Below are 27,147 nucleotides of genomic sequence, written 5' to 3'. Positions count from 1 at the left end.
GCATAATTACCTGGTGGACAAACAACTGAATCACTAGTTTTGTTTATTAAACAAAAGTGCATTTCAGTTTTGGCAAAACAAGACAAAGTTGCTTGCCAAGTCAATAACAACCACCCACTGCCAACAAGACGATGTGATGGGCCTTCAGCAGAAGCTGCAGCACCAACTTGTGACCACTGCAGTGACCCTTGAAACCCACTGCCCACCTGGACACAACCCTCATTTTGAGGATCACAAGAATCACATCATAGGAGGTAGAGGTACTGAATCTACTAGATACGTTGTAAGGGTCAAGTAGATACAAAGACCTGACAAAGCAAATGATATGATTAATGAAGTCTTACAGAGAGAAAACTACATCACAAGTCTTTCAGAGACTTTTCAGAAGTCTTCCAAGTCTTTCAGAAACTATTCAGAAGTCTTCCAAGTGGCAAGGAACAGAATTACTATGATGAGTTTTGTCCACATTAAAAAAACATCAATAATAATGGAAAGAAGAATGAGGGAATTTATCAAGAAAAAACTAATAATAATCATCATTACGTGGGAATAATTTCCCTATAAAAGGAAAATATAATAATATTAAGGACGGGAAATTCAGATCCCTATGAAAGCTTCCAAGCATTTCACAGAATCACAGAATGGCTGAGGTTGGCAGGGACTTCTGGAGGCCATCTCTTTGCTCAGGAGTGGCCACCCAGAGCAGGGTGCCCAGCACCACATCCAGGTGGCTTCTGAAGCTCTCTCCAAGGAGGAGACCCCACAGCCTCTGGGCAGCCTGTGCCTGGGCTCCAGCACCCACACAGCACAGAAGGGCTGCCTGGTGGTCAGAGGGAACCTCTTGTGTTCCAGTTTGTGCCCAGTGCCTCTTGGCCCGGCACTGGGCACCACTGAAAAGACTGTATGAGTCCTCTTAGCACTCTCCCTTTAGGTATTTAAATGCACTGATGAGATTAAAAAAAAAAGAGAGAGAGAAGTACCACACCACACTGCTCAATTCCCAACTCAAGTCTTCACAAAATACAGCTCCTGCAAAAAAAAAAAATCCTTTAGGCCTCTGCATTACAGGAGTATTAAACCTACACACCTGTACAGTCCCTGGAAAAGAGCACAGTATTAACATCTTTTAAAGAGGGCAGTACACATCCTCCACAGAGTTAACTACTGCAAGTATGTTATTACAGTCAGTCTTTAAAAAGATCAAGTCTTACAAATGATGCTACAGACTACATCGCTGGTGCACGCCACATGGTTTCTCAGCCAGCAATTTAATGAGGCAACAACAACCTTCCCTGAAAGCAGACACACTGACTCCTGTTCCTACATGCCCTATTTGTGCATGAATATAATGATTTTAAGGCTTCCTATCTTTAATATTATTATGAGCTGTAACACTACCCAACAGCTTTCTACATCACTAGTTCACACCATTCAAGTTGCGAGGCAAGTCAGGAATAATCCTTTCAGGCAGTTGAAACAGTAATGAATGTGGTTTTTTCTTCCTTTAAGCAGAGAGCCAGCCACTTACTACAAAATAAATAATAGAAAGCCTTTCCAATCTTAAGATTTTATCCTTTTCATCCTTTCTCTGTTGTTTTATTAAGCAGCTACAGTACAATGTGTATAAACTGTGAGAAGTTTAGTCTTAAATCACAGAATGGTTTGGGTTGAAAAGGACCTTAAAAATCATCTAATTCCAACCCCTGATATGGGCAGGGACACTTCTCACTGGACCAGGCTGCCCAAAGCCCCATCCAGCCTGGCCTTGCAGCAAAGGATGGTTTCTTATTTATACACATCTACATGGCACTGCAGAAGCACAGTAAGGCAATTTGTTAACAGTGGTCTCAAGCTAAAGGAAACATTAGGCTGAGATATTTAACTCCCACGTGGCTGATCTTTTAAAGTGGAGGAACAAAAGTTTTAATTGAGTTCTTTCTACTGTGCTATGTTTGTTGCGGATTAGTATCATGATCTTTGATTAATTGTGTCAATCATGTGGTCCCTGGCAAGACACACCTGCATGAAACTCGAAATCTCCCAGCAGGGGGGACACTTAAAATGAATAACCCCAACTTTCTAAATTCAATTTGTTCCAACTGGTAGGAGAAAATAAACGATAGCACCATGCTCAATGCCCATTTTTGCTTTCATCTTATGCAAAACTTGGTTCAAATAATCCTGTCTGAATTACTATTCTTTGGCAGAGTAACAATTAGTACTCTTTCACCTTCAACTGTTTAAATTAATAGACAGACTTCATTTGAATGCACCTAACAGAAAACCTACCACTTCATGTCTTTGTACTTTGTATCAAGAACTTCACACGTTACAACCAAATTCATCCATCTAATCTCTTGGTTTGATTTGCTGGACTTCATCTTCTATGTACTTACCTTGTCTTGTTCCACTAGAGCATCATGCATTTAAGCTACTTCTTGTCAGCTATTTTTGTATCCATGGACTGCAGTTGCCCTTTTTTTTACTACAGCTCCCTTGTAGATCACATATAGGGTTTTATTCCCATTTTATTTTTTGTTTGTTTTTGTTAAATCTATTATCATCCTTACACCCTCCTGACCCTGAGTTCTCAAGCTGGGAGTCTCTTTCACTCTATGAGTGCACCCTGCATTCCCTCCAAAGTCTTTCTGCATTTCACAGCTCATGTTCAAAAAGATTTAGCCCACCAAATGACCCAGAATATTCCGTGTAGCTGTACAGCCAGTGCATAACTTACCGTAACACCAGACCACATCCACCACAGATTCAAAGCCATCATTTTATACATTGGTCATTACTTACTATTCTGAGTTACATGATAGGCATTGACTATCATATTCTGTCCTCCAGACAGGAATCAGCATATCATCAGTTACTGTAATACTGCATCATTCACCTTTTTATGAAAGGTTACCCACTGAATATTTCTCTTACTGTTGTCTTGTTGTTGTTGTTGTATTTTATCCACTTTCTGTTAGGCATTACTCTTCATTTGCAGCTTTCATTAAGTCAGAGATTTAATGTAGAAGGCTCCTTGCCACTGCCAAGCTCTACATGTAAAGTTGCATTAACTATTGAACAGGCTTCATGCAGCTTTTCCCCAATGAAGACCTAAAAATGACTGCAATTAGGCTAGCTCAGTTTGTTTCATAACAAATTCGGATTTGATTTTTCTTCAGGATTTACACAGACTATAAGAGAATGTTAAAAGGAAACAAATTAAGAGAGCTATGAGCTACATGTTGTTAGATAAGTAACAGGTCAGTATGATTACTTATTACATGTTATCAGATGAAAAGATGCCATTCTCACGTCTTGCAAACAAGCTGGTCTTTATCAAAAACAGAAGCTGTCACTTAAAAAAAAAAAGTGTAAACTGACTGGGAAAGGAAGGAATTCTAGCACAGACATCTCAACACAGGACAGAAGCAAGGAGCTAGACAGAAAACTGGTACTACAATGAAAAGCCAGGGAGCCAAGAGAGAAATCTCAAACCATTTGGTCAGTAATTCCAGAATTTAATAATTGTTTTGAAAATCAAGTTTCCAGAAATAAGGATTCATTTTTGAGGAGGATTTTCTTCTTTCGAAACAAGATTGTGAGCATCTTTTGCGTGATTTTGATGACAGCTTTCAAGTATGAATAGTGCTTCACTCTCAACTAGCTAATGCAAAATTATGCATGGTCTTATGAACACCACCGACAGCAGCCCATACTTTGAACACCGAAGAGCATTTTCACCAGGTTTCTACAATCCTTCATAGGGAAGTAAAGAAAGATCCTGTTCAAGTTTTTCTTCTGCTTCCATCACAACATGAATGAATCCCCCACCATCTCCACCAAAAATAGGGACAAAAGACGTCATCATCACAAACGAGCCGAAGAGCAGACTGAAACAAGGGAAGCAGAGAGATGAGCGAGATCCTCGCTAGCGATATAATTATCTTCTGATGCCTGTCAGTCACCCTCCAGAAAATAATATTCCTGTTTGAATTGCTGATCTAAAGGCTTCAAAACAACAGCTAAACCCCAGCCCTGCTTAAAATAAAACCCGCGGAGCAGAGAGGAAAGGCTCCAGATTTTGGTTGTCCATTTGCACTTTTCCATGTCCTAAGCACTAACATCTCTGCAATGCACTCAAACCCTGACCCGATCCCTACGGAAAGAAACAATGAGGAAAAACATTAATTACATGCAGTTTGTTGATAGTAAATCCCAGTTGTTTTTTGACTAGAAAAAGAAAACCATAAGCCTACATCCACTGGGAATGCTTTTCAAATAGCATTTGGTAATGGTAAAAGGTGCATTTCACACAAGTAAATTAATTTTACTACACATTACAGCAACTGCATCCACCAAACACCTACAGGACAGTATTTAGTGACACCCGACAGTCCCCAAGTGATCGTTTTAATTGCTGTGGGTGCCACATCATGCTGTCCTTCCTCAGCCAGGATGGTTAACAAACATCAACTCCGCAGTTCCTATTGCGCTCCCGCTGGGACTCTATCCAGATGGGACTCCATCCGCTGAAGTGAGAAGTTTTAGGGAAAGACCATGGCATTCACATCTGCAGAACCATCTTTGGTCTGCATGACTTCCTTTATTCCCCCTTTACTATGGGGAAGGGTGGTGTAAATGTCTCTACTACAGAATGTCCAGTTGTTGTAAGTCAAAATCTGTTGCCTGCTGTGTCTTGGGGGGAAAGAAGGGCACCACCAGAGAAAGAGGATCAACCTCAAATTTTCCATTCCCTAAAATAAGTGCTGTAGTTATCAGACCGTGCCAGAGAGGAATGATTACTGCATGGCACAGAAATCAGAAATGTGTCTTCACAAGTGCATTTGCTTTGAGATGGGACTTTGGAAAGGCTCTAGGTCAAGAAGTCGATCCTCTTCTCCAGCACCCAGAAAACACTGCCTCCCATTTTGGAAAACTGTACATGATGACAATGTCTTTTGTGTACCACGAAGCAGAATTAGGACCTAGGGTTTTAAATATGATCAGGCATGCATCTCAGAGGCAATGTTGTATTTTTAAAGCTCAAAACTGATGTTGCATGTTACTAGTTTTCAACTAATTGAATTCATTTAAGACTTATGTAATACTATTAGAAAAAAAAAAAGTTATTAGTCTGTTGTGTGTGGGTTTTTTTTTTTTTGTTTTTCAAAAAAATAGGATTTAGGCTTGAAACCCCAAACGTATTAATTGCCAATGTGAAAAATAATGGACTCGCAGTGATCAAAACTTACCCAGTTGAAACACGACTACCTAAATCACAGATGCACTAGCAGGCTTGACTGGCAGATGACTTATTTCAAAGATTTAGGTATTTTTTTTCAGAAAGGGATTAACAGTAAATTGTTACATGGGTTCATTTTCACCTTCTGTGCAAGCAAGCGTACCAACATCCTCTCTTCAGACAGGTTCTTTGATTATTTATTCAATGCTTTCCAAATGGTAATAAATACCAATAAGAAATGATCATTCTTTAACAGGTGGAGGAGTCAATATCTGATACTTAACTTCAAACATTATAATTTTTAATAGCACAGGCACTGCTTCACATGAAGGGAAAAGCAACTCTGCTACTCGAAGCATGCAGGATTTAGTTATTTATTTTTACATCTACCAACTCTACTTCAAGTGCTATCCATTAAGAAAAAAGGGTGAAATATTCCCTCAAGGTTAATTTTGTAATGAAGTCTTAAAAACACTGAAAACGCATTTTTTTAAAATGAATTTATTGGCTTTCTGGTGTTGCACAGGTATGAAAAGAAAAAAGGACTCCAAAATGAACACAACAATTGGTAATTGGTCATAAGAATCTGTTAAAAAAAAAAAAAAAAAGCACTGTGGGAAAAGCTACAGACTGGTTAAAGCTTTACCAGCTGCTCTGTGTTTATCTACAGAATATCATTACACAAGCTAGAAAGACAGGTGAACAGGTTGTTAGCACACACACAAAAAAAACGCTACTAGTGCCTTAAGCAAAAAATCAGTGAGATAATGATTTATTTACTATTGGACAACACAAATTAGGTGAGTGAGTTTTTTTCCACTACTAGTGCTCTCCAAAAAGCACATTTAAACGCTATGCTTCCATTACAGAACGATATAGAAATAATACCAGCAAAAAAAAAAATAATCTGATAGTGATTACACTGAACTAGAATAGCAAATATTTGAGACAGCCACACAGTCAGTTTTCACTCATGATGGATTAAGTCACTGCACGGAGTTTCTATTTTTGCACGTTCATAATACTAATCTAGAAAAGCATGTGCTCAAATCCATATTTTCTGGGGGAAGTACATAAGCATATGCTGAACACGTGTTACTTAAGCTTTTGGACATGTACTGTGCTGAACAGGAGTGGACTGCAGCTGAACCATTGCCTCTATTTCTAGGGAATAAGACACACTCCAGGAGGAGGAAGGTTTGCTGTGGGGACATCAAGGCTCTAGGCAGCAATGGAGCATGGTAACCGGCAGCGCTGCCTCCCCACCAAGCTCACTGCAGGGATTTCCACCTCCAGAGTTGCCTGGTTGCCTCCTGCCAAAATCAGCTGCAACTATGAAGAAGTCATGGTGAGGAAGAAGAGATTTACCCGTCTTCATCTCAGCCCGTAAGCTTTTTCATCCTATTTTCTCCCCTTGTGCTACTGGGGAGCAAGAGGACGGCTGGGTAGGCACCTGGCCACCAGCCCATGATCCAACCTCCCACTGACCTACCACTCCCACCAGCCTCCTCCCATGGCCAGTCTCCCCAGGTTTGACTTCAGGATAATCACCTTTCTTTCTCAACTGCTGCAAGAACATCAAGCTTAAAGGACAACTAGTTACTAAGAAGGAGCGAACTGAGCTTGTTGGGATAAGTATCCAAGTGGAGAGGTCATTCTTTAAAGGCTTTTATGCAGTTTCATTCCAATTCGTCTACATTTTTGTCGACGTTACACTAAGTATCTTTTCAATAAAATAGATTCCACCATGTTTTTAGGGATTTGTTACCTGTCAAAAGGAAAAATGTCAATTCAGATCCCCACATTTCCAGATGTACAGGCCCCATATGTGCAGGGCAATGCAGTATCATTTTGAAGCAGTATCCAACCGTTTTTCCTCCAATAATGCAAACCCCTCTGCCCTGCTAAGCTCCATTTTCTCACAGCTTCATGCATTAGAGGACTTCAGAATCCACTACAGTTATAACATGTTTTATTAATGTTTTTTTTAAGTATTTATAAAAATTTCTAAACGCTGAGACAAACCGTAACCTCCTCTCGCCCATCCTCAATGCTCATGTCTTCATTATTTTTTTTCCTGTAAGCTTTTTTCTTCCAAAATCAGACTTCTATTCTTAGGGGGGAAAAAAACAGACAGCTTTGTGCAGTTTACAGATTGCTTTGCAGCCTCTTCAAAATCTCCATCTTCTTCTAGGTTGCTATATCCTAATAGGATTTTTTTTTTCCTCCCAGGTCTGTAGTTCCAGTGTTTTGCTCAGGCTTAGCAGCCCTGGTAGCATGCCAGCTTTGCCTCCCTGTTCAGTTCCAACCTGTTCTGAACAATCTGCCATATACACTACTTTACTTCTGGATCGAGAAATGTCTTCATTTATCAGGGCATAGACAAAACCCTAATAAGAAGGAAACCTGACCCAGCAACGAGTCCAAGCCTGCTATAATAAAAGACTTGCTACGCAGTCCCTCTCGGGTATTAACAGGCGCAGCACATTCCTTAGGTTTCTTCATACTGAAGGTGCATCCTTATTTTTCTTCGCCTCAACAAATTTGCTTATGATGAATCTGAGGTGCTCCGCATCGTACTTGAATAAAAGACCGATCACCTGCGTGAAGCTGCTCGTTCACTACCTCGTTTGCCTGGTAGGAGGCTTTCAATAAGCTCAGGTTGAACGCCTTGCCAGATGTGCAGGATTTAACTACCTTGGCATCATATCGCTACCGCCATCAATCACTGCAACAAAAAGATTTCATCAGAACTTCATTCCCAAACGCAGCTGTTCAAACCCAGGGATGAAAGCAAGGCATCTTCCCAGGCCCTCGGCACAGCGACTTCTCCCGGCTTCCACCTTCAGACAGCAACTTCAAATGAACGTCTGCCTAAGTAAAACTTCTGATCCGATTCCCATTATTTCAGCTAAATAATATAAAAAAGTAGCTTTGAGTGCCATCATCTGTCAAAACGGGCTTATTGTTCAGTTTCCAGGATAACAGCAGCTTTGGATGATGTTTGTCCCGTGCTTACCACGGCTCCTACCCGTGTTATGACCCCATTCGCGACACAGCCCTTCGGTCAGGGCACTGAACTTCTGGCTTGGCAGAAAGTCCCTTTGTCCACAGGGTCCCTTTTAGGGTTTTCACTGCTTTTAAGGGCTTGTTACTGAGATTAGCATCTTATTTCCAAGCTTGCTTCAGCACCAATGCTGGCTGGCTTTGAAAACCAGCAAAAAATGGGCAAGAAGAGAGAGGACAGAAGCAACAGACAGGCACCAGCGTGTCACACAGGGCTTTGAAAACTGTGCTAAAATCTTTTCAAACAGTCCATCAGTATCATATATATTTATACACATACATACATACATATGTATACAAGCACATAAAAAGCCTGTATTTGCTGGTAAGGCAGTAACCTAACTAGATGACACTGCATGGCAGCATGGTCACCAGCATCCCTGCCCCATTCCCCTGTGGAACTGAAGCTTTTTGCTCCTTTAGGCTTTCTTTGGTCTTTTTGTACAATTCCTCAAGGTCTGCTCTTGGTCTCCTGGGCATGCAGAAATCTCTCCTGGGAAAGCAATGGGTTCGTACAGCTATTCCTGTTTTCTGTGCTAGCTCAGCACATGGTTTTAGTTGGACCATTTCTCCTCATCAGCAAGCAGATGCGGGATAACCTGCACCAGGCTTCAGCTGGTCTCCCCTGCCCATCCCTGATATGAACAGGTTCCTTTTAGAGCCCAACACAGAATGCTCAAAACTAAGCAGAAGCACAAGACGAACGCTTTCCTGACAGATATTTTTCTAAGCTGGGTGATTCATTTATTGAAGGAGAAAACACAAAGAAAAAAACCTCTAGTACCTATATATTAGCAATTTGTACTAGGATTTCCAAATCACATCTTAGCAGAAGAGACAAGACCAAGTCTGAGACCTATCTGTTGCCCGTTTAGGTAAATACAAAAACCCAGCACAATTGCGACACTACCTATTTAACCAAGAGAATTAATTGGTTTTCCTCATTCCAGAAACAACTTCTAGAAAAGCTGTAATGCATAGAAGCCTGCTGCCTATTGCTCTCTATTGATCAGTAATATCACTTCCACGTCACAATTACACACTTTCATGTTCCCCAGCTGCATTCCCCAAAATTCTGCCTGCCGATTATTTTCTTCAGTATGCTCAGTGACAGAGAGCCAGAGGCATTAATTGCAGAACTGCTTTTAAAAACCAAGCAAGTGCATTACCAGAAATGCTTATTGTAATATTTACAACGCTTTGGCAAGAATGTGCTTCAGCCTGCTTTTCCTTCGCGATATTTGATAATAGCACCAAAAAAACACAACCCAACAACGCTACATCATTGGAGACACCAACAAAAGAGAAATCTGATCTTTGAAAAGCGAAGCATGCTTAGGTAATGCAGAAACATTAACTCCTACGTGCACAACTCACTCAGTTCCTACACAGACACCTGCTGCTGGTCTTTACCAGCACACAGCAGTAGACTTTGTCTTCCAAAGCTCAGCTCCCTTCTCTGCTACCACTGCTCTACACCCCAGCCAGACTCCTAAAACGAACCCTAACTAGGCACCGTACCAAAACTGGAGGCAGACCCATGATTTTTCTCCCACGTAAAAGGGCAAAAACACCTGCTGGTGTATCTACAGCCTACATTTCAACAGCTCCACAGGTCAAAAAGTTCAATTGTTTTTACTACAAAAACTGCATTTGACACCAGGCTCAGCACACACGCAGCCTCGGATCTAAGTTGCTCATTGCTGTGCAATTGTCAAACTGAATATTTTTCCCTGAATAAAATAATCAGCATAAAATCAACAAGGCATCAAAAAAGCGTTCTGACATTTCTGAAATCGAAGTTCTTAATTATCCCCAGTAATTTCAAGACTATCCTGAAAATAGATGGTAATATCTGCATTGATTCGGTAGGCACATGCCTTGCCTACAGTCACACAATCACATCACTCGCCTAAAACACGGGAAATTGCTGCAATGCTGGTGAAAATAAGTTGTCATCTCCCTTCTACTCAGTTTTTTCCTGCTCAAATCTTTTTACTGGGGAACAAATGTAAAAATAGAGGATGCAACTTGGATGCACTTTCCCACTGTGGTCTTTGCTCGAACCAGATGCCTTTTTTTCCCCCAGCTCAGTCGATACCTGGCCGTCCCAGCCACGGGTTCTCACATGAGAACTGCAGAAAGACCCATCCAGATTCACCAAGAGCGTGGTGGCACGATCTTCTTCTGATGGCCAGACATCAGTTGGAACCTCACAAACTCCATATCTCTCACCCGCACTTCCTTGGTATCTCAGAGAAAACCCAGACAAGCTGCCCTGCATCAGGGCTTAGCTCCAGTACCCTTCAGCCCTTCCATTACCTCTCCCTCCTGCTGTGGTTACCTGAAGCACAGCCCTGCTCTGATATCCTCAAGCCAGCAGGTTCAACGCCTTCAGAACTTCAGGGACTATCAATGATCTTTAAAAAAAAAAAAATCTCAAGGCATTATTAAAGCCAAGAAAAATGTTTTTAATATATACGACCAAGCATTAGTGGAGAAGTACTTGAAGGAGAAGCGTATTGTGCACTTGTGGAGGTTTGCAAACACTCAGAGCAATTAATTGAGAAGCCTTACAGTAAAAACGCTTTACGTTGTTCTTCCAAGCAGTTAGCTTATCTAATCAGAAACTTCAGTTTCCTGAAGTGCTGAATATTTCACAACTTGTAAAGCCACATTGCTTTTCCTTATCAAATGTAAGTGAAATACATCATCCCCTGTCAAAGAAAATGCTGTGGAGGCTGACAGGGGTTTTTAAACCACACGTCAGTATAGCAGAAGTCAGGGCTTTTGGCACTTGTCGTTTGTTTTCCTTGATGTCATTTTTTACATTCTTTTCAATTATCAATCACGTGCATAGAAAATCGGTACAAATTAAGTTAAAACAGAATATCTGCAATTAATGTCTCTGTTCAGAAAAGCACCAACTTCAGAGGCTGATGTTACCATCACCCAGAGCTGCGCTGGGAACACAAGCACCATTCAAAATCATGACTAACACCCGTAATTACAGTATGTGTGGAGAAACAATTTTTATTCATTTACTTTTTTGTTTATTTATTTGAGAGGAAAAGGAAGTCCAGAATTTATCAACCAGAGATGGCAGGCAGAAGAAGATAGCCTGGAATTGATCAAGTTTGGGGATGTGCATGTGGTTTAGAGGGATATCAAAGATGATTTGTAGTCAGCAAAACACAATTATGTTTTTGAAATGGACTGAAAACACCGCGGTGTAAATCAAGCAGGCATTCTGCTGCATCTCTCCAGGCAGCACTGGTGGTAGCACCTACAAGGGTTGTAGGCAGCTCCCAGCACAACCTAAGACAAAGGAAGAGGAATTAACTATTAGAGGGGACAAAATTACCAGTCAGATTGTTAAAATACTGGCAGATTACATCATGACGACTCATTTCTGGGATATCTGTCTATATAGTTATTCCAAATACAGGAAACTAATCTCACGTAAAGCAAAATAATTGGACAAAAAAAAAAAAAACATGGCAAAATAAGTAATTTCCAGGAGGTATCTGAATGCAGGATGTTTCAGAAAGACCAGTTGGAGACAGACATCCTCAGGATTTAAACTTAAAAAAAAAAAAAAAAAAAAAAAAACCTTGCACAAAACTGAGTAGTCACATTGTTGAACACAGCACTGGATGCTCGGGATGAGGAAGGTAATAAGAAACTGAAGTACACATATAAAAAAAAGCACAGATACACCCAGGTTTAGACAGAAGCTAACATAATTACTGGTGTTGAGAACAGTGCAAATACAGGAGATAAATATGTAACCAAAAAGATGGATTTACAAGCACAGAACAAACCTCGACACCTCTCTGGAAAGGATGTTCGAGACCCCTCCTGCTCCCTGCTAACTTCTGAGGATTGGCCCCAACCCATCAAGCAGTTATCAGAGCAAACCTCTACGGCTGCACTGAACGCAGCCCTTCTATCCAGATGAATCCTAGGGTAAATGAGGCAACTGGCAGTATGGAAGTTACGTTAACAGCTCTTCTACATAGATATGATTGTCTTTGCAAGAGACAATTTCAGGAAAGCCATGCAACTTATTTGATTCCATAAAGGAAAAGCTACATTACCTGCGAAGTGAAACTTGCCAAATTACCAGAAAAGCCATTACAAACAAGTTCATTTCCCAGGAAATAATTCCATTACAGAAAACACAGACTCCAAAATACAGGGACTGCTAGGGCTCCTAATGATCACATGTGTTCCTCACCAGAGAGCTGTTGCACCTGGGAAGCTAAATGTGCACATAAGGCAGAGCAGCCCTCCTTATTTCTAGGAAAGAGCCGAAGGAGACCCTGCAGCTGCCCGTGTTCCCAGCTACTCCCAACAAAAACAGAAACGTGAAAACTTTCTCAGCTATACACTTAATTTCTCTCTGCACATATTATTATATAAAAATTTGCTTTATAGTGCTTAGAGCAAGATACAGCTCACATAAAGTTTGGAAAAGCTGAATTTCAATTTAAAAAAGGTGGTTTTTTTCCCCTATTCTGCCCAGGCAGCTGAGCCAGACCCCTCCCCAAGCACCCTGCGGAGCAGCAGATGGGCACGCTCTCCAGCTGAGCACCAGTAGGTGCTTCAGCACCCACCCGCAGCAGGAGACAACGCGACTCCCATACATGTCACATCGCGAGGAATTTATTCTGACTTGCAGTGGACGATGCTAAAATAAAGCCCTGCCCCAGTGCCTCGCATTGCGAGCATCGCTGTAGTCAGGTGCAGGGGTAAAACGATTAAGATTTGAGGGATCTGGCTAAGAGGTTTACCCCAACTAGAAGAACAATGCTTTTGACCAAACTAGCATTGTTTCCAACCCCGACTTCTGAGCTAAGGTACTCCTGGATGTGCCACTCCTACAGTCACCTCTCCGTGTCGTCACATACTCACTGCTTCCTTCTGGTAACCGTGGCTGTTAGCAAGCTACTTCAGCAGTCCATCCCTGGCATGGATGGCTACCTGGCCTTGTTAACATGCAGATGACTGTCTGGAGCCCTTTGTTAACAATGAAATGAGTTTTCCACCCCCCACTATCATCACAGTTCGTAAACCTGCAGTCTGACCTGTCTTAAACTGTATTTGTGTAATTACACACTGGAGTCCCGATATTCTCCAGAACAGGAAAATGAAGTTTGGAAGACATCGCCCTTGAAAACCAACTCAATCACGTCTCCTTCCAGAAAAGCGTTGGAGCCAGAAAACGGTTATCCTAAGAGGTTACTGCAAAGCAACCCCACACGGCAAGCTTCTCCACTCGGTCTGTGGGACAGCTCAAACTATTTTAGCTGGCTGAAATAAACACAATAATTTGCAATTAAAAATTAAGTCAGTATGGTTCTTCCCCTTTTTCTTCCCGTGTCAGTAGATTTGGTTTCGTGAAGGTTTGTGTTATTCTCTCCGCAGCTCTCAGGACTGCCAGGAAGGCTCGGAACAAGCAAGCGAACAAACGAGATGTGCATTGATCCTCAAGGGGTTCACAGCCCTCACTGGAGACAGCAGCCTACACAATCCCGTAAAATTAAACCAATTATATTCCGAGAGTTACATCCTCAAAAATGTGGCCTTCTACACAGGAACAGAGTTTTGTACAGGAACTGGTATACAGATGCTGTCTGGGAGAGATATGTCCTACGAGGCAGGGCATCACTGACATGCAGAGGAGAGCAGAAGGCTAAAATCTCCATGTCTGTACTTGGGTTCCGAGTTTAAGAAGCACGGGATGCTGCATTCCCTGCTGGATGAAGGAAGAGTAAGTTCACTGCTCTACAAAGCTCTTACACCTCAATTACAGGATATCAGGTATTTACCATCCCCAATCACTAGTGCTCTTTTATATACCTTGGGAAGTGTTGGATATACGTGGTTGGTGGTGAGGGAGAGACTTCTGTCTTTGTCTCCTGACAAATCTGGTCACGTATTGCTTCCTATTCCCACCTCATCAGTGATCCCATGCAGAGGTGTGCAGACCCTGGCCAGCCTAATGAAAAACTCTTCCCAGACCAGGATAAGATGCTCTGAGGGTTTCCTCCCCGTTCATAAAATCCGTTCCTAGCCAGGAAGAGAAAGAATCAAAGCCAGCATTTTTCCTCAGACTGTTTCTTAAGGTTTGTCTGGCAGCTTGTGCCAAGGAAAATCTTGTTGAAGCGCAAACAGCCAGAGCACCCCAGGAAGAAAGAGGAAAAACATCGAGTCGAGCAGTCCAAAGGAAAAAACAAAGGTTGGTACAGTGCAATTACGCCACGCTGCACTGAGAACTGAACATTAAGGATCTGCTCTGGCTTTAACATCCCACAGCCAGACCTCACAGCTCTGCACGAGCAACGCTGCCCCAGCCCCACGTGAGACCACAGCAGCACAAGGAGCCAGCAACCAAAAAATGCAAACGCTGCCCTCAAAACTTGCCAGTTCTGTGCAAGGGCTGGCTTAGCTATGCCAAAATCCTTCTACAAATGAGGACATTTTTTTATTGCAGAAGCCTTCTCCTCGATTCCCCCATATGTCTCCCAGGATCGCTCTGCAGAGGCAGCCCTCTGTTGGCATCCTTTCTCCTCCAAAAATTACCAAATAAAGTGGAAAACTTGACAGCTCCCAACAAGGCATGGCTGAGCAGCCTTGGCTTACCCCCCAAAGAGCTTACGCAGGAAAGCAGGTGAGATGTAGGGCACCAAGGTTAATTACAAAGAAAAGGAGCAGTCACTCCCTGGAGAGATACAGGTGCTCCCTCAGTTGGCCAGGGGCATGAACTCGCCCCCAAAAAACATGAACCAGACACAGATAGGATGCATTTGAACCGAGATCACAGCCATCAGGATTAAATCACTGGAAATACAAGGACAGAGAGAAAATGGCAGGGATAGGGACAGGACAGGGAAGGAGAGAAGGAAGGAGGAGTCTCCTGGAAACTGCATCTACCACTGGGGCAAGGTAAGAATTATTTTTCAATTTATTTTTTTCATATGACTTAAAAAAAAAAAAAAATACTTCGATTAAAACTCCATTCTGCCTGTAATACAGCTCAATTGGATATACTAAATTTATATTCCAAAAATACCAATCCTTATTTGTATGTTTTTGAATAAGGCCAAAAAAAAAAAAAAAAAAAAAAAAAAAGATTTTTACTGTGGATTCATAAAGAAACCAGCAAATACAACATGTGCTGCTTTGGTTATCAGGCAGTTGAAAGAGAACAGTAAAAAGGACACTCTTTATCCAGGAGAGAAAAAGATAAGAGTGTAATTTCATGAGTTTAATTTGTTGTACAAAGTGCAAGTAGTTTTAGAGATAATGCAGGACGCGTCCATCTTGAGTGGATACGCTGATGGATTTATTTGTTTTTCCTATTGCCTTGAAGCCACCCACTCTCCTGGAAATGCTGGCAAAAGTTTGGGTGCAGCACTTTAGGAAGCCTGAAAAGGAAGGAGAAGTGCCTTAGCTCTGCTTACCAGGAACTATTATTTTTACATACACTCAGAATTTATTCCTTCAGCTGTCCACAAGTGTTTTTTTCTTAAAACCACAATTCTAATAGAGTCTCATCAGAAGCTATATGACCATAAAGAGCAGAAAAAAAAATTCTACATATAAGTTTCTAGTATGATAACTGAAATATATTTTTAGAAATAATAGGGATAGAAATAATAGGGACCAGAAAGCCCTCTAAATCCACACTGTTCGTGTGCTAGGCAGAAGTTCAAGGACTATGTTCGGGCACCCAGACACTTCTCAGAATCCTGCATTTCCAATCTCTGCACTGACAACGAGTTGTTATAGTTGTTCTGACTCAGTTTAAAAACAAGCTGCTGAACCACTGCAGCACTGTTGGAAGAAAAAAAAAAAGTTTTAAAATTGGTTTATGTGTAAGGACGTATTATAAGGTAGAATTAATTACAGATAAGGATCCCCTGTGACTGTTTGCTTAGAAAGAAAGAGAAGACAACAAAAAAAAGGTTGAACTGATTAAAGAAATGTTTTTGTAAGGTGCTAGAGAATGAACAACATCCTTTTTATTATTTTAAGTCATTCAGACATCGCATTATGCTGCTAAGATCAATATGAACTTGTTTGCATACACACAGGTGAAATTTTGCACTGCGTAATAGCAAACTACAAAGAAATACCCCAAAAAGCTAATTAGCTTCCATAGTCAGCGTTCCAGAGCATGAAAAAATCCTGCTGTCTGTACAAACTTGCAGCATCCCCAATCTTCCAGCACGCCGCAGCATATGGATGAACAGCCAGGCTGAAGGCAGACTTTGACAGATTTAGATATGTATATACAAGGTGGGGAAAAAATCTTTGCTGGTTGCCATCGGAAAGGTTCCCATAAAGCACCCGCCTGACAGATTGAACTGGTTGCTGCTAATGAACTGATATAACACCACGCAACTTCTCACAAACCTGAGCTAAAACTTTTTCTTAACTCTTTGCTTGTCCTATTTATCTCACACAAAGCAATTATGGTGCAACATCCACTATTTTTTTCTGTAGCATCCTAAGAAAGGAACTGCTGTGTTGCTTTGTACAGCCTAATAACCAACCTGAGCTACATTGCCATCGCTCTAGGATGGCTCCATCATGCTGCAATGGTCTTACACCACACTGAGAAACAACCTCTGGCCTCAAGAGCTCAACTTCACAGCAAGCTTGAAGGCAAAGTGAAAAGGAAGAGCCCCACAGGCAGCAGGTCAGCTCAGGCAGCCCGTACGGGGTGTTAGCTCCTCGCTGCTTTTCCTTCCTCACCTTTCTGTGATCCTTGCTGAAACCCTTGTCTGCTTGCTCAGCTGTTCACGTTGGCTTTAATTCATCTTCTCGGATATATTTTTCTCTGTATAAATGCACGTAAGGTGCCAGAGCACATTTTGACACCTCGGCTTTGTTTTCAGAAGCTGGCTTCTGTTTGTGTGTAATCTTCACAGCAATTTGCTGCAGAGCAACACGTAATTATTTGGATTTGACTTCGATGTCAAAAGGCTGCGGGCATGTTAATTTTTTTCAATACTCAACAGCAAAGGTGAACAAGCCAAAAAAGGCAACCTAAACAAAATCAAATCTATTTTTACTTATTAAAAAAAAAAAAAAAAACCTGCAACACTGTATTCCTGCTGCATTTAGCATCTGCTTGATATCAGGTTCATAGATTCAATGCCAATGAACAGGTTACAGAACATATCTGCATATGGAGAACATCACCAGTTGCTCCCATTCTCCCAGCAGTGATACCAGGACAGAAGAAGTGTCTGCCTAGCCCCGAGTCCTGCTTGCAGCTGTGCTTACAGCAGACACCAGAAGCTGTGTGCAGCTGCAATCTGGCAGCCTTATCTGTAGCCACGCAACCTTCTGAACCGGCATGGTGAGCAGGACTTCACTTACAGCATCTGTCCAGCTGCTTCCTGACAATCCTGTAAATACCAGGCATCTGCAGCATCCTAGGAGAAGGTGTCACACGGGCTGAAGAAGAGCAGAGAACCTTTTCTTTGCCCTGAACCTGCTCCATTCAGCGCCCCTTAACTTTTTCTGCTGTCAGAACCTCCTCCCTGCTCACCATTTCACAGAGCTCTCCCATATGCATCTATCATGTCACTTCTTCCCATGTTTTGTCTCAAATCTTCGAGCTAGTAATGAGCTAAACAGATCAGCCTCATCTAAGCGTTCTCATTACGTTTGCCTGCCAGCACCGAGGACCTACAGGCAGGGACACTTCAAACCAACAGTGACAACGAGCACCAGGGGGGACGGGAGGAAGGTATAAAAAGCAATGCTTGCTGAGGACGAAGCAGCTTCCAGTGACTAATGATAGCCAGGAAGGCGCTCTGGCATGCTCAGGATACCAAAGAACATGCATGAGCCTCAGGGTTTCCTCCAGAAGTTTGTCACAAATATTCTGTGAGCGTGCACATACTGAACGGCTGGGGGTTTTTTGGCTCTCCAGCAAATGCTGAAGAAAACTAAGGAAATGAAAATGTCTGTTCTAGCAACCACTCTTTACTGAAAGGATGCTGTTGCCCATTGCTTCAAAGGCAGATGCAAGAAGTTTCATTAAATGGACTGATGCTTAGCAGGGTTTTACTTACAGACTGAAAATAGGAGGGAAAAAAAAGATCAAGACAACTAATTATGGACTACAATGTAAAAAACACATGAAGATTTTTTTCTCTACATGTAAAACAAACTTCATGGCTCCAAGGAACATCACCTACATGAACTTTGACTTAAGTCAGACACACAATGCACAAACCTTTAAGCAGGGACAAGCCTAACAAGTGCCTTGGCAGGGAAGTTGTGCCCACCCAGCCTACTTTCCCCACGGCCTCCAGAGCAAGAAGAGCTGAACTGTTTGCCCACAGAAACACCTGGGCAAGTCCTAAACGGACAAACAAAGCACCACAGTGAACTGAACAATTTAATAATAATAAAAAAAAGCACACATCAGGAGCAGCGTAGCACTTACACAACTCATTAGCAATCACACCGAGTTTCGCTGCAGCATTTGTTACACGCTTCAAAGCCCAACACACAAAACATGACTCAGGAAGATGAGGTAAGAAGTGGACTTGCACAGTTAGCGTGTACTGATTTAACCCACAACACTTCTGTCCCATGATCACGTATCTGATTTGGAATGAGCCTCCAAAACAAGTCATATTCGAAGAAATTTGCATCTTTAGCCCACTAACCACTGGAACTGAGGATTGCTATCAAACCACAAAATTGGTAAATCCAATTTTCTTCAGTGTAGGTGAAAACAGAATAAAACTTGGAGCTGCTCTGAGGAAAGGCGACTATGAAGGAACAATTAAGAAAAAGAAAAGCCTTTGGGCAAAAAGAGAAAGAGAAGTCTGTATGCGCATTTGGAAGATGTTTAAAGGCAGATGAGAAACCAAATCCCAGAGCTAGAAGAGTCAGTTATAATCCAAACTGTGTTTTGTTGGTTTGTTGTTTTCTTTCTTGTTTTCTCTCCTATTAAGTTGCTTTTCATCATTTTTTATGTCTTACTTTCAAATTCAGCTAGAGGTATCACTAGCTAGCCGAAGTGGAAGCGTGGTACCAATCACATCTGCAAATTCATCTGTACAGCACGCTACAAATTTCCTTAATTATTTACTCACACAAGTCAACCCAGATTTGGTATACCAACTATATGGGTAATTTGGACAAATTCAAATTTCACAAGTAACTCTTCCTTCTTTACAAAGAGAAACACATCCTGGCTGTCCCAGACCACACGAAGCTCCCTTCAGATCCTCAGAGATTCGTGGTGCTGTGCAGCGTTGGCGTTCCTTACTCCTTCCTTCAGTTCTTCACGAGTTGGCTTCACAGACCCTTGGCGATGCACAACTGCTGATGCAACGTCAAGAATGGAGAAAAAAACAGCAACACAATGAATAAAATACCTTTATGAGAAACCTTCCTATTCTTACTCACTTTCCCTATTTGTACAAAAAGGTTCAAGTGCATCAAAGCAAAAGTAGATCTTTTCAATCAAGAATATTCCATGGGAAGCTTTTTTTTTTTTTAACCTCTTCCATAAAGGCTTACAAATGACTTTATTTCACAGTTTTCAGCTTTACTGTACAGACCTCCTCTCAGCTGTAACCTCGTTTCCAATAAAGGCACTCCAATGCCTTTTTACTTAGATGAAATTGTTTTTCTACCAATGCTTGCACAGTTTTCATGGGGGAAAAAAGTCATTAAAACACAGAAAATGCTTCTGTGTCAACTGCTCTGCTTTTTACAAACGCATTGTTAAATGACCATGTTCAGGAGATATGAGCAAAAGCAAACAACTCCAGCTATATTTTTAGGCTACTGATGTGATACAGATTGTAACCTGAAGCACTGCTAGGCTGGTGACATTTTGCTAAAGAACCATGATATGAAAAAGCACTAAGCTGAAAACTGTATTGATTAAATAAGACAAGGGAAAAAGAAGAAAATAGAGAAAGAAATCAGGGGGCCTGAAATGAAACAGCAGAATTTGCATCCTCTTAACTCTTGCAGCTGAGTTTTCTAGCCTTACCCAACCTCTGTGTTTTCTCTTACTGGATTTCTTTTAGTTTTCTAATTTCTGTTCAAGTGATTAAATCCTGCAGCACAGCATCACAGTTCAAGGGGACCCATGAGGATCATCAAGTCCAACTCTTGGGAGTTGGGCTCCCTAAAGCTGTTTCAAAAACTTTTTGATTACTCAAACTGTGAACAGTAGCATTAAAAAAATCAAATCAAGAAGAACAAAAAGCAGAGTAAGACCACAAATGGATTAAATAAGGCAATGGCCTCCCTGATCTTAATTCCACTTGAACCTGTATGTTTTGTGAATGATGAGAAAACCAGCAGCTTTGGTCCTTGGCTGCTCTATGAATATCTATTACTAACATTACCACTAAATCCCTCTGTGACCATGGAACAGTTCTGGGCCTTTCCAGCATGATTGCAGCCTTTAATTCTACCTGTAACTGTATGATTAAGTTTTATTAAACTGTGGTCTACCCTGTGACTCACATGAAGAGTAATCACGAACATTTTTTGCACTGTACCCGTAAGATGCCCATCTCACACGTGGAAAATTAAGGTTACATTTCATTCTCACAGCACTCCCTTATTGCCAAGCGTTGCGATACAGAAGAACATTGTGTGAACGAAGCCGCCAGTGTTTATAAAACACTAGGAGATTCATGGATAAAAGCTATTATAATTAAAAATGAAATTATTCTGAACTGGTGGGAGGCATTTTGCACCAGGAAGCGCCTGTGTCCTGCACAGCAGCACTGCTACAAGTCATCTGCTCTCGCAGAGCCAGTGTGGGCACAAGGCGAGCTGATGCCCGAGCTCAGCTCAGCTCCAAGGCACACATCTGACACCTCTGCAGCTAAGAAAACTCCTCCTTTCTTAGTTAACTAAGGCTGACAGACACTAAACCTGAAACTTGCAGCCCCACTTCGGGTAGGGATCAATGCTGTAACCCTTCAGTGAGTATTGCTGCCAGAACTTTTTATAATTTTAACCAATCAATATTTGCAGAAAAACTCATGACTAAGCAGTAGGAAAGTTACTGACACATTCAAATCCCCACAAAATTTTCAACACTCGTTCACAAGATTTTATCACCATCACCTGGCTTTTTTTCATTACTTGTGAGCTAAGTCAAAAAGCCCAGCAAGCTTTGTTGGAATAATTTTTCATGCACAGAGCAACCCTTTCCCACAGCAGAAGAGCTGTATTCCACATTTCAAAACCCACCACATCCAAAACCCTAACACACGTTGTAATCATCTCCATGCTGAAAGAAAAATGGCTATGAGATGACATTGACATCAAGAATTTGTTGTGCAAATATTGGTACACGTATCGTCTTCTGGTCCTAAAAAGGCACCAACTGTTAGCAGTGAGGCTCCTGGTGTGACCCCAAGTGGGAAGGCCAACGCCAACCACCAAGACAACACCAGAGCATCAAAAATTACCCCAACTTGCCTTCATGCTCGAAAGAGGTGTCTGGGAAATGGCAGTGCTAGTGATCAGCTTGGTGAAGATGCTACAGGCAGCTAGGGGAGTCAATCGCCCACGCTTGTAAGAGAAGCTTGAAGCCAGAGCACTGAGCAAGCCCAAATTACAGTACGGCACCTAGCAGGCGATGGGTGCACGTGCCACGCCATGCTGAGCTGTCTGGGAAGGAAAAACTTCAAGTAAAAGCATGGGTGAAGATCTTACAAGTCACTTCTTCCTCCTTTCATAAATAGGAAACGCAAGTAGCAAAATACAGCATTTATTTTAAAATAAGTAAAAGCTCAAACGTTAACGTTTTCCTATGTAAAAGCATTAGTTTCTGTTCTAGTCCTAGCTGGGCAGCTCGTGCTTTTTCAGAGCATGCTCCTGCCAGTGGTTGCATAAGAGAATTACTGAGATTCACAGATTTTCAGAAATTCTGCCAAAAAGTAAACAAACAAAAACAATTATATTCACCTTTTGCTACACACATTATTATTCACAAGCAATAACCAAGCAATAATTATGTTTAATTTTAATATGGTCCCTCTAAAACATAAATTTCATTATTATTTTTTTTTAGTTATTGTGCATTTGTACAATTTCAGTTACATATGCATATACATATACATAGCAAATGCTACAAGTCACTTCCTACAACGTCTGGCGGATAAAAAGGTCAAGTAATAGATCAAGTAATGGAAGAGGCCTGGTACATTTGGGAAGTTCTTACCATCTTGAGCATTAAAAAAAAAATCATTGTGCTGCACGTCTAGCACAGGCCCTCCAGCAGAGATTATGTGATTATTTATGGATGCCGCAGTCATGTGGTTGCACAGCAAAGCTTTTGTGGGAAACATGACACAATTAGATTTCAGTCAGGCTGCTGGCAACGACTTGCAGTTTTGCATTTGCCTCAAACCTGCTCTCAGTGGCAGTAAAGGAATAGCAGCTCGGCAGTGCTACCGGCTCAGCCAGCCGGGGAGTTCAGCTGCCTCGATGCAGCGAAGATCTCAGAGGCTCCTCTTCCCGTTTTGTTTCTTACCTTACCCTGCACAACTCCAGCAGCAGCTCCCTGGGTGTCACTGCGTTTCCCTGAGAACTTGGCGGCACTGCCTTCACCACCAGGCTCCTGTTAATAAATGCTGTCCCTTCATTCAAACAGGCATTTTCCAGACCTGACCATGTAGTCTCTCATTGTACTTTTCAGAAAAACACCAGATTTGCAAAAACTATTTTGCTGTATTACATCTCAAAGAGCAACTGACTTCTTTTGGTTTATTTACCTACTTCTGCCTCTCAATCTGCTTTAAACTCGGCATATCTACACAGTCAAGTGCTACATGTATTTAAAAACAAGAAAATAGTTTAAAAATGCATAGAATACTAGCTACTAAGTTTCTAACAGCTTCTGAAAAAATTGACTACAAAAATCAGGGAATTAATGCACTTATAATGAAACAGGCTGTGAAAATATACTTATTTGGCTCCTATCACATTCATCACTTGTTGTCTTTTACCTATAAATCCCACAACCTCACTGCCTGACCTACAGGGTACTACAGAATATCTAATTACCTGATTTCAGAACAATTCACATTTGGCCATAAAAAAAAATAATTCTTTAAATTCAATAACTTGCATGGGGTATTTTTGCAGCACTTAGTTTTCTTTCTGAAAGCTTGCAGAAGAAATGCTCAGCCAATAAAATGACTTTGCTTTCCCATCCAGCAAAGTTTAGGATAATGTTACTAAAACCAAAACCTCTTATTAAACATCACAGAAGCCTCCAACCACCGCAGGGGTACGCCAGCATGCCTGGAGAGGACTCTGTAACAAAGACACTCCTATTCCCAGGTTTAAACTGACTCCTGTGACACTGAGTTGCCTCCTCGTGCCTACACACATACCTCACTGCACTTGCTGGGGCCCTTAGCACCAAAGGGCACTGCTCCTGCACCACTCACCACAGCTCTCCTAGAAGCAAGCTCCTCGATGCTGACCTATTTGGCACCACAACACCTGCAAGCAAGGGTCACAGCAGGAAGAGGAGTGCCCAGAAATCCTTGCTCGGGCCGCAAGGTGAGATTTGGTCCCACCTCGGCCATGTAACTGGGACGCTAAGGTGTGCTTGTACAGCTCAACTCAGCCCAGAGCCCGCATGCACAACTTCTGTGCAGCCTACCTGGGGTGAGGCAGAGTTTAATGCACATTCAACTACAGTTGAGTGCATGAGTAGCAATTGGATTTTTTTCCTTGGGAAGACACCAAATGAGCCAAGCTGCAATGAGCTCTATTGTAAATGGTTAATGACTTTGATATTCTACAAAAACCTCTGAAAACGAAGTACAGCTGCACAATGAAAGCTTGAACAATAATATTTTACACTCTCCATACAAACAAGTCTCAGTTTTAAGAAGCAGCACAACTACCCGATTCAGACAAGTAGCAGCACACCATAGCTAAGTACCCTGCTCATCACCAACCAGCACAATTACTTGGTGAAACATGGGAATGCTGAGAGCTCACACGGCATCTGAAGCTTCAGGGAGCTGTGTTAAAAAAGGCTATTAGAAAACAAAGCTCAAAGTCTCAGACTGGACAGCCAAGATGAATGCCTACTTGCTGTCTTAATGTGTATGGTATATACAAAACCATTATAGAAATAAAAATTCAGCAGTGTGCACATTAAACTCACAATACCTTTTAAAACTTTTCAAGTTATAAATATACCACAAAAAGAATTTTGCAGATTTGATCTGTTTACTGTCAACCACATATCCATAAAACTAACGTTGTATTTTGAACACCACCATTGATAGAAGATATTTCCTCAGTGCTGGCTACCAGCATTCTACCAAGTCTCCTAAGGTGCTCTCACAATGCACACCTTTATAAAAAAAATTGTATTATTATTAAACCTACCAGAGATCAGACACAAAGTGACTTTTTTCATCCATGTGTAAGTGACATGTTAAAAGCAAACAGCAGAAACATGAGACAAAATTGCATATCATTTAGCTGTTATGGGCTTACTTAATAAACAGATTTGTTCACTGTAAATCTCAGACTTTCCCATGGCTAACTGTAGCCTTTGTAACTGGCTTGTTTGCCAACCAGGAACAGCTTATATACAACTGCAGTAATGAGGAGAATGAACTGCAGACTTTCTTAGAGCTTTCAGTAGTTTGTCTCAACTCTACTTCTGCCAGATGTATTTAGCTATTTAATACCTGGACTTCACGACTATAGAATTGCATTTAGATCTTGTAAATATGCAATTTTAAATTTCCTGAGTGTCCATCTCTAATTACACTGATAACGTAGCAATATGGTCCCATAACTCTCTCAAGTGAAAACTGATGCCGAGAGGGAACTTGAACTGAGCGCTATGGTCGCTATTTGCTCTCAAAGGGCGTTAGGATACCGAATGATACAGGTGATCTGCATTCTGCATTTATCTCGTGGTCTGGTAATTTTATTTAATGTTTAACCTGCTCACCAACTTCAACACAGGCAAAATTAAAAGTTAAAGCAGAAGCCCTGATGTGTCTCTGTTTATAGCCTAATGCATCTGCTTATCCATGCAGAAAAACAGTTCCACAGTCAGATTATATTAATTTGCTTATGAGATGGCTCTAATTAATAATATCCTCTATTGCCAAATATATACAGAATCCTTTCATTCTCCAGTTCTCACTGAACAAATACAGTTTACACAGAGAGCTTTCCAAAGGCACACATTTTCAGATCCCCAGCATCATCTCCGATGGCTTGTCCATTCAGCCAAGCACGGTCGGGCAGGGGCACACAGCTCCTTGCACAAACTCTTTTTGAAAGGAAACAGCAGAAGCCTCTAATTGGAGCAGCCCATTTCATGGTTGCTCTAAAATAAATACATAAATAACACAAAAAGCCTCTTTTCCCCCAGCCTCAGGAGGGGTCCCACACCTTGAACTTTCAACACCACCAGCCTGAGGGGGCCTAGGCCATCACAGCCCAGCCTGTTTCTGTCACCAGTCCCCTGACCAACTACACACTTTGTCTTGGTAAATCCCTCCCTTCAAGCAGCAACCCAGGTCCTACTACTTCATAAAAATCAGCTCTGGCCTCACTCAGCCCCATCTGTGATGGCCTTTTGATCCTACTCAGCATGAGCTGCCCTGTGGTGAGTAGGCCCCAGCCAGCAGCCCAGCTTCCCCCTCACTCCCCTCACCCAAGGGATGGGGAGAAAAACAGAGGAAAGACAAGAAGACACAAGGGGAAGGTAACAACAATTTAATAAGAGCAAAGACGGCATGCACGAAGAAAGCAAAAAAGAGGAATTCCCTGCTTCCCATCGGCAGGCGGATGTCCAGCCGCCTCCTGGAAGCAAGGCCTCGCTGTGGTAGCACTTGCTTGGGGAGACAAAAATCACAAAAATCGTAACTCCTAACAGCCCCTCTTCACCGTTTCCTGAGCTTTCAATGCCGAGCACTGTGTCTCACAGCATGCAATAACCCTTTGGTCACTCTTGTCTTATGTCCCCTCCCAACCTCTTGCCCAGCTTTAGATTTCATCTTTGGCTCTTGGCTATAAAATGACTTCTCACTGCTAGCCTAAAAAATTAAGAGGATAAGGACCTTACAAGGGTTTCCCCATCTTTAAACGGACATTTTCAGAGATTGGTTTGTTTGTTAGGAAAACATGCTAATTGTACATAACCTACTTCCAGCTACCAGTCAGTGACTCCATATCCTGCCTAGAGCAGAGCAGATGACCAAGAATTAGGTTGTCAAAGAGAGAAGATGCAGGCTCAAAGCAGTGACATACGATTTTTCATGTATACCGTTTGTCTGATTTTTGTTGTGGTTTTGGGGGTTATAGTTTTTTTTCACTTGCTTTTTTTTTAATCATAAAGCAAAATCATCACAAAGTACACATTACTAGGCAAAAAGCTCAAGAGGAAATACAAGCACTTTTTAGTGAATCTTTTATTATTCATTCCTTCCAGACCTACAGTTTTAGTGCAGGTCTGTTCAGACAATATTGGGGCTATCGCATATATTAAAAATTTTTTATTTTTTTTTTTTAAACATACCATTGATCCCCAGGGGCCCCCTTGTATTGCAGCTGACAGTAACCTAAGCCATAGCAGAAAAGTATTTTTTAACTAAAAGACTCTTAAAATCTAGTCATTCAGTCCACACTGAGCATTCAGTTCTTAAAACTGCAGTTACTTCAGCTCATAAGCTCCAATAAAAACCTGGATGGACATACCCTGGCTGCTCTGAAAAAGAAGAAAAGTTGCTGTGGTTAACCCACTCTAGACTTCAATAAGTGTTCTCTTCAAC

The 27,147-nt window shown here is 41.6% G+C and overlaps 1 protein-coding gene across 2 annotated transcripts in view; it reads right to left on the bottom strand.

The window, feature by feature from the left end:
* ZFYVE28 (zinc finger FYVE-type containing 28) overlaps window positions 1–27,147 on the bottom strand; it is a 143,876-nt gene that overhangs the window by 75,074 nt on the left and 41,655 nt on the right. The gene's annotated exons all lie outside the window — the stretch shown is intronic.

The sequence above is a fragment of the Aythya marila genome (genome assembly GCF_965140915.1).
Source record: "Aythya marila genome assembly, chromosome: 4".
NCBI lineage: Eukaryota > Metazoa > Chordata > Aves > Anseriformes > Anatidae > Aythya > Aythya marila.
The sequence above is the reverse complement of the archived record's forward strand: the minus strand, read 5'-3'. Positions and strand labels throughout refer to the sequence as shown.